The sequence below is a fragment of the Sciurus vulgaris genome (assembly GCF_902686455.1).
Source record: "Sciurus vulgaris genome assembly, chromosome: 8".
Lineage (NCBI taxonomy): Eukaryota > Metazoa > Chordata > Mammalia > Rodentia > Sciuridae > Sciurus > Sciurus vulgaris.
In genome coordinates this window covers 47,094,194-47,100,739 of record NC_136468.1, presented here as the reverse complement: position 1 = coordinate 47,100,739, position 6,546 = coordinate 47,094,194, and the positions used below count along the sequence as shown (strand labels likewise).

Sequence of the window (6,546 nt, the reverse complement as noted above, 5' to 3'; positions counted from 1 at the left end):
AATGCTAAGCCAGGCCTTTTCTAACCTCAAAAAAACATTGGGGTTTGATTAGGTTCAGATTTGGGGCAAGTTTCAGCATAGTGTTTGTTCTAGCAACTTCCTCCCCATCTCTGTGGAAAGTCTGTTGGAGTCTGTTGTGGTTCTGGAAGCCATGCTCTGAAGGCTCTAGGCTACGGCGTCATGAGACAGGCTCCAATCTACCATTTGCGCCTCTGCCCACGCTTCCTTCAGTGTGTTCTTTGGAACTGGGCCTCGCTCCCCTGCATGAGCCTTTACATGACTAAGGAGAGCCCAGACCCTTTCTCATCCAGTTCTTTCTGGTAGAGCCTCTTTACTTCCTCCTACCTCCAAGACTCTCCTTCTTTTACCTCCCACCTCCAAGCATCTACTTTCAGCTCCTGCAAAGAGGCAGATGTCTCATTTCCGCCTTCGGTTGAGCTTCATTCCACTCCTCAAGCCATGCCTTAGACCCGGAGGGATTCCTCATGTCCAATCAGTGAGTTCTTTTGGTTGCATCATTCATTCAGATCTGGAACCCACTGCTATCTAGGATATATGTCTTCCAGAAGGAAAAAGTGTGCGATCTTTATGTAAAATAAAAGGGAGTTGAGGCTGGTGGTATAGTTCAGTGGTAGAGCATATGCTTTTGCATGTGTAGAGCTCTGGGCTCCATCTCCAGCACCAAAAAATGAATACATTTCCAAAAAAGGAGACAGAAAATTAATATTTTGTGAGAGCCTAATATTCTCTAAGCACTGTATTAGCTTTATGTGGGCTATTGAAACTTAACATCCATATAATAGTATGTAACTCATATTTTCATAAAGATCAAAAGAGGTAATTGATGTCAGACACTTAGCACAGGGTATGGCACACAGAACTCAATAAACATGGGTTGTTATTATTATTCTTTAACTTTCTTCTTTAGAAGGAAGGAACTCATTAATCTGTGCCTTTTACTGAGGGTCTCCTACAATGCTTTATTATTTATAGGGCTCTATAAATGTTTGTTGAATGACTAATAAATGAGCTCTTACCAGAAGCATCTCACTACTATTACTAATTTTTCTTGTTAACAAGATATTTTTTTAATAATTTATGTTCCTTTATAAAAACCTTAGTTTTGAAGAATAATATGATATCAACATGGTCCAGATAAGGCAATAATTTCCCATATATTTCATCTTTGGTTTTCTTTCTTCATCTTATATTATTATCCCTGAATTCTAATAAACTATGTACTTATTCTGTTTAGATGAGTACAAATATATTACTTTAATACCTTGTTTGATAAACCCAGTCAGAAGATGTAATGATTTGCAGATATAGAAATGAGCTTGAAATCTAGCCATCTTACACAAAAGTGCAAGAACATAGACCATCGCTTGAAAAAAAATTTAAAATAAAATAAAATTGAGAAAGCCAATATAGGCAAATGTAGGGACAGCAATGATTTGGAATGAAGTCATATAAAGTGCTCTCCAGGGCCCTTCTGACCCTAATATTAACATTACGTGGTTTTATTTGGTAACAACAACTTACATTTATATTGTTCTTTCAATCTTTCAAAAACTCTTTTATATTGTCCTATTTAGTATAGGAATACTGCACTAGTAGAAACACATGGAATATGTGAGAAAGAAGAAATACATAGGCCCAATTCTATATATTCTTTTTTAAAAATGTAATTCACCTTACTCTGTTGAATAGTTAATCACAAATGTTTAAATTAAATTTAATGTACTATTTAGCCTCATAGAATATTAGAAGGGAAAGATCTAGGAAAACTTGTGGTCACCTTATTCATTATGGATAAGGAAAGGTGAGAGAACCAATCCAATATCATTGGCTTTGTGCTGAGATCTCTGAACTCACAACGGGGTGCTCTTCACAAGACATCGTTTTCACTGAATTGCTTGCTTGCTTGCTTGCTTGCTTGGTAATACCGACAGTCCCATTCAACTCAATCTCTCAGCAAAATGGAAAGATATAAGTAATGATGATGGAGTCTACAATCAGAGAAAGGAAATTTTGCTAAAAAAATTTTGAAAAACTGAAGTGATTTCTGCTCTGTACCTTTATTTTACAAAGGTTCTGGATCTCGTGTCGTATATATTCAGGGGAAAATCTACTTATACTTATCTCCCCCAGGTTTTCCTTCACCTTCAATTTAATGTTTACATTTTTGCTTATATTCTTTTAAACTTATGCAGCATCTCATTTTGTAAAAATATATTATGGAATTCTATTGGTCCCAAACTTTAAGTATTAAGTTTAGAAGTTTGTAAAGACTGTTACACTAGTTCTGAATTTATCCTCAAGAGAGGCAATGCTAGGGATTAGAAATTCTTAATCCTTAATTTATTTTTGTGCTAGAAAACTAACATAGTTTTATGTACTGACATTTAAAGTTTGAATGGTACATTAGTGTAATTTTCAAGATTTCAACATGAACATCTATTTCGTTTTTTTAAAAGACTGTAAAATTACTTCTCTTTTTGGGTATGATAAATTCTCATTGCAGCATGGAGTTTCTGATTTTTTTTTTTAATTTAAAAAGTCTTTTGTAGAATTCACATACTAAATATCAAACTAAGTGTCAAACTTGTAAAAAATCTAAAGAAATTAGTGCTTTCAATTTTATTAGCATATAGAAGCAGGAATTCTGCGGCACACATTTGAATACTAAAAAATGTACAGTGATGTTAATGCAAAAGACATTTATCAACTCTAGAATGTAGAAATCACCCGGCTGGGTGCTGTGAGAGCCCCTTCCACTTAGAAGCTTATCACAAACTAGTAGATCAGGAAAACGACAGACCCCCCCGCAGGGTAAGTAGTTTTACTTTTGCATGCTACTCCATCTCTGTTCTCAACTCTGCTAGCATAGAATGAAAGCAATCATGAACAATACAAAAAAAGGGAGGAGAGTGGCCACGACCTGATAAAACTTTACAGACTCTGAAGTTTGCATTTTGTGTAATTTTCATGTGTCACAAAATGTTATTTTTGTTTAGATTTTTTTTTCAGCCATTCAGAAATGTTGAGAAGACATTCTGAGCTTCTGGGCGATACATAAGCAGGTGGTGGGCCAAATTTCACCACTACATTTTGTGGCATATATACAAAGAAGAGGCCAATGTCATCACATACTTGGTTGACATACCGAGCAATAGGAATTTGAGTGGGCATTTCAGAAATACCTGTTCGAGGGAAAGTCAAATCATACCAGGCCTCTCAGGTAATTTGACAATAAGAAAAATCTCTGATTGTCATTCCTAAATTGCTTCTATGTCTCCATACTATCTTCTGAATAATAAACAAAAATCAGTATTAATGAATTATAATATGTGGCAGTACTTTCAAATACCTCACTTCATTGTGCTTCTCTTTGTTGCGCTTCACAGATACCACACTGAAGTTTCACACACTGAAGGCTTGTGACAACTCTGCTTCAGGCAAGTATACGGACACCAATTTTCACAGTAGCATGTGCTTATCTGTGTCCCATTTTGGCAATTCTTGTAATATCTCAGACTTTTTCATTACCATTATATCTCTTATGGCAACCTGTGATCAGTGATCTCAATGGCACTATTATAATTGTTTTGGGGTGCAAAACTGTACCCATGTAAGCCTAGGAACTTAATAAAGGTTGTATGTCCTGACTGTTCCTCAACCACCTGTTCCCCATCTCTCTCCCTCTTCTTGAGCCTTCCTGTTCCCTGAGACACAACAATACTAAAGTGAAGTCAATTCAAAATCTTGCAATGGCCTCTAAGTAGTGAAGTAAAAGGAAGATTCCCACATTTTTCATTTTAAGTCAAAAGCTAGAAATGATTAAGTTTGGTGAGGAAAGAATGTCAAAAGCTGAGACTTGGGCTGGGGTTGTGGCTCAGTGGTAGAGTGCTCGCCTAGCATGGGTGAGGCCCTGGGTTGGATCCTCAGCAACACATAAAAATAAAAATAAAGGTATTATGTCTACCTACAACTAAAACAAACAAACAAAAAAAAAGCTGAGACTTTAAGGTAGTGCTCTCGTACTTCTACCTAGTAAAAGAAAAGTTCTTAAAGGAAATTAAAAGTGCTACTCTAGTGGTTGCATGAATAATAAAAAGGTGAAGCAGTCTTATTTCTGATAAGAAACGTTCCAGTGGCCTGGAGGACAGATCCACCATAATATTTCCTTAAGCCAAGTTATAGCAAGAACCTAATTCTCTTTACTTCTGTGAAAGCTGAGAAGTGAGGAAGCTGTACAAAAAAAGTCTGAAACTAGTGGAGGTTTGTTCGTGGGGTTTAAGGAAAGAAGTCATCTCCGTAACATGAAAATTCAAGGTGAAGCATCAAGTGCTGGGGTATATCTGCAGCCAGCTCTCCAGAATATCTGCGTAATACCATTGAGGAACACTACACAACAGATTTCAATGGGGATGAATCAGTTCTCTATTAGAAGAAGATGCCTTGTACGACTTGATAGCCAGAGAGAAGTCAATGTCTGGTTTTCAAGCTTCAAAGAACAGACTGGCTTTCTTGCTGGGGGCTCAGGTAGCTGGTGACTTTCAGAGCCAATGCTCTTTTCCCATTCTGAAAAATCCTATAGCCATTAAGAATTTTGTTAAATTTACTCTGTCTGTGCTCTTTAAATGAAACAACGCAGCCTGGCTGACAGCACATCTGTTTACAACATGGTTTACTTAATATTCTAAGCCTACTGTTGAGACCTGCTGCTCAGGAAAAAAAAAAAAAAAAAAAAAAAGATTGCTTTCAAAATATTACTGCTCATTGACAATGCACTTAGTTACCCAAGAGCGCTGAAGGCAATGTATAGCAATATTAATGTTGTTTTCATGTCTCCTGACATAAAATCTGTTCTGTAGCCCATGGATTGAAGAGTAATTTCAACTTTCAAGTCTTACTATTTAAGAAATATGAGAGAAAAGTACAAACAATACTATCATAGTAACAGGGTTCTGAGGTGTTCAGGAAGCCCACCAGACCAGGACTTTCTGGACTTCTTTCCCAAAGAAATCACAACCAATATGTGGGGTAGTGAATTTGAAAGCTATAGCAGATCCACCACCTTTGGGGGGAGCCAGCAGCTACAATCAATCCCCAGGGGGCCTTTGGATCATCAACGCCTTCTCAAACTCAAAAGAAATCAAGAGCCTGAGTCCAGCACATTGTACCCTGTACCATACCTCAGCTGCTTTCTGCTACTCTGGTTGATGAAGTGTTCAAAATTAGGAATGTTGAAATTTCACAGGTCACTATTGTGGGAATAATCAGACATGCAGAGAAGGCTCCAACCAATACTGTTTACAAAATAGATGACATGACAGCTGCACCCATGGATGTTCACCAGGGGGTGGACACAGATGACACCAGGGGTGAAAATACAGCAGTTCCTCCAGAAACATATGTAAAAGTGGCTGGCCACTTGAGGTCCTTTCAGAACAAAAAGAGCCTGGTGGCCTTTAAGATCATGCCCCTGGAGGATATGAATGAATTTACTGTACATATCCTGGCAGTAGTCAATGTGCACATGGTGCTGAGCAAATCCAACAGTCAGCCCTCAGGAGGGAGAGCATCTATTAGCAATCCAGGAATGGGGGAAAGCAGGAAACTTCAGTGGGAGTAGCTTCATATCAACAAATGGCCACACCGTGGCCCCAAACCAGGTGCTGAATTTGATTAAGGCTTGCCCAAGATCTGAAGGATTGAACTTTCAGGACCCAGCTCCAACACATGCCTATAGTTTCAATCAAGCAAACTATGGATTTTCTTATCAATGAGGAGCACATCTATTCTACTGTGGGTGATGATCACTTTAAATCCACAGATGCAGAATAACTGGATCTCATTGGGTACCCAAGATATTTCCAGCTGGATCTGTTTGCAGTCTGTTGCCTTCAGTTGTGCATATGTTTGGCCACGTGACTTCAAGGAAGGAGATTAATCTGTAAAGGGTTTCAGCTTGCTTGAAACTTAGTAACTACTTTCAGTTTTTGTATTTTGTGGTTTTGAAGCTCAAAGTGAGAAGGACAATTGACAGGGCTGTAAACCAGGGTGGAATTTCTTAAGTTTCAAGTAAGCTCATTGGGACACCAAGATAGATGGGATTAGAAGAGGGATGCTACCACGAGTTCGGCAGTTCCTTAACACCTGGGAATTTCTGTTTTTGAATGTTTCCTGTTCGAAGACAATGAGCAGGATGAGTGTCTGTGGACAGAGCACCAGTCAAGGAACCCATTGGCCTGTTTTTGTTTCACATTCTGGTTCTGTGGTGTTAATTTCAAAATTGCATTTTCCTTCTCCTTCTTGCCTTGTCTGCTCTGAAGGTGGGTTTATATGAACACGAGGTTTAGCATGCTGACATCATAGGATGGAAGAGGGGAAGAAATGCTAAATAAACCAGTTCTGTCATTAAAATAATAAACAAGAAATACATTTCATAAGTTTATAGCTGCCTTAGATGGTGGTACCTCAGATGACTCTGGGCAAAAGACATTGAAAACCTTCTGGAAAGGATTTACCACTTTAGATGCC

General features: G+C 38.1%; 1 pseudogene across 1 annotated transcript; it reads left to right on the top strand.

Annotated features, from left to right (window-relative positions):
• Positions 1–5,156: 5,156 nt before the first annotated feature.
• On the top strand, positions 5,157–5,850 carry LOC306667029 (replication protein A 32 kDa subunit-like; annotated as a pseudogene). The gene has a single exon. The product of its transcript is annotated as a replication protein A 32 kDa subunit-like (transcript).
• The last annotated feature ends 696 nt before the right edge of the window (positions 5,851–6,546 follow it).